The sequence below is a fragment of the Aplysia californica genome, unplaced genomic scaffold, assembly GCF_000002075.1.
Source record: "Aplysia californica isolate F4 #8 unplaced genomic scaffold, AplCal3.0 scaffold00893, whole genome shotgun sequence".
NCBI lineage: Eukaryota > Metazoa > Mollusca > Gastropoda > Aplysiida > Aplysiidae > Aplysia > Aplysia californica.
Window position 1 is genome coordinate 7,708 of NW_004798163.1, and position 1,782 is coordinate 9,489.

Genomic DNA, 1,782 nt, shown 5'->3' on the forward strand with positions numbered 1-1,782 from the left:
AACACACACACACACACACACACACACACACACACACACACACACACACACACGCACGCACGCACACGAACTCTACTATTTTGATCACCCTTATGACGTCTGACGAGGGATATGGCTTTTGCAGCTCGTCTATGAAGCGTGAAGCTATATTTTTGTCGTAATGTTAGTGAGTATGAACAACAATTTTTTTACTATTAGTTCAACGCCCTAAGAGTTCATTTATACAGAAAAAAGCCAAAAAACCCCCACAAAAAAACCCTAAAACAAAGATAAAAGGGAAAAACACCAACTAAAACAAAACAAAGGACACTCTCCCCCTCCCCTTCCGCGCTTTTAAAAAAGACAGTACACCCCCTCCTAAAACAGGGAACACAAAAAAAAACAACATCAACAAAGCAAACAAACACAACAACAACCCTCAACTGAAAAAAAAGAACACAACGTCTGGTGTGTCACATAGCTACTAGATCTAGTTTAGCCTCTCTTTAGTTCAAACATATCTGCTCTCCGTTTTATTCTGTCGCATAGATTAATTAAAGCTAAAAGTATACACTAAGCCTGAACCGAAGGTAATTATATGAAAAGCATCATATAAGTCTAAATGCATACGTGATATTTAAAGCTAGATACGAAAGCTGCTGTCTCTGTTTATTTCTAAGTCCCCAAATCCCCTTCGATCGCTTTAAAACCCTGCTACGAAACTTAAGTTAAAAAAAAAGTCTTCAAACACTTTCTCCCCTCTAAAAACATTTCCCCCCTGAAATGATGCCAATCTTGCTCTGCACAAGCGATACTTTCAGGTACTTGAGATGTGAGACAGAATTTATTTTATGAATCGTCTCCCTTAATTAAAGTGAGTCAGTGAAGGGATATAACTGTCTAATTACATTCATGCAAAGCATGGCATCACAATAATAAATTCAAAATGTACACATTGTAATGAGAAGTTGTTGCAAGTCGTTTCAACTATATAAAGGGAGATAATACCTGATAAAAATGTCCTCAAAATTTAGGAGTTGTTTCCCCTGTACAGAAACATTTTTTCAACCACGTGCTTCCGGTAAATCTTTTATAGAAATCAACGTGTTTCCAAGTTGTTTCTAAAGCATTTGACACAATTACTGCCATATTCATAGTGAAAACATAATCGAAATAACAAAATGCTATCAATCCAGAAACACTGAACAACATTTTAACGGGATACCGAATGACTTTGTTCAAATTTTACGATGAGTATATCGGTTCAATAGTGTAGTGGTTATCACGCTCGCCTCACACGCGAGAGGTCCTGGGTTCGACCCCCAGTTGAACCAATTTTTTTCATTCTCCTTCCAGGCAGCTTTTCTTAAACAATGATTTATAAAAAGCTAATTATAGAGATTTTCTGAGATTGTTTTACTTTTTTTTTACTGATAAGTTGTTCTAAAGTGACTTACCAGGTACCTTCCACTGTGCTATGTTCTTTCTCGTCTTGTCGTTCAAGCAGTATTAGCGCAATGATAGATCTAAAGCAGAGACGTAACAATGCATGGTGCGTGTTTAAAGTCTGTAAAAAAAAAAAGCCTGCAAGGTTCGGAAACTCCAAATGTGACCTCAACAGTCCCGAGCCAAGTGAGTGGAGAGCTCTGAAACTTCTAAAAAACACTCCAGTCATAGTTCAAGGACGCTCTAGCAGCTGTTGAAGTTTTGAGTTTCCTTGAAATAGGACATGTACGCACGTACGTACTAATATTATTGGTAGAATTGGCATTAAAAATGTATATTGATATATTCTCTCTGGCT

The 1,782-nt window shown here is 37.3% G+C and overlaps 1 non-coding gene across 1 annotated transcript; it reads left to right on the top strand.

Moving 5' to 3' along the window:
- The first annotated feature begins 1,240 nt into the window (after positions 1 to 1,240).
- Positions 1,241 to 1,313, top strand: TRNAV-CAC. The gene has a single exon. It is a non-coding gene; the product is annotated as a tRNA-Val (tRNA).
- The last annotated feature ends 469 nt before the right edge of the window (positions 1,314 to 1,782 follow it).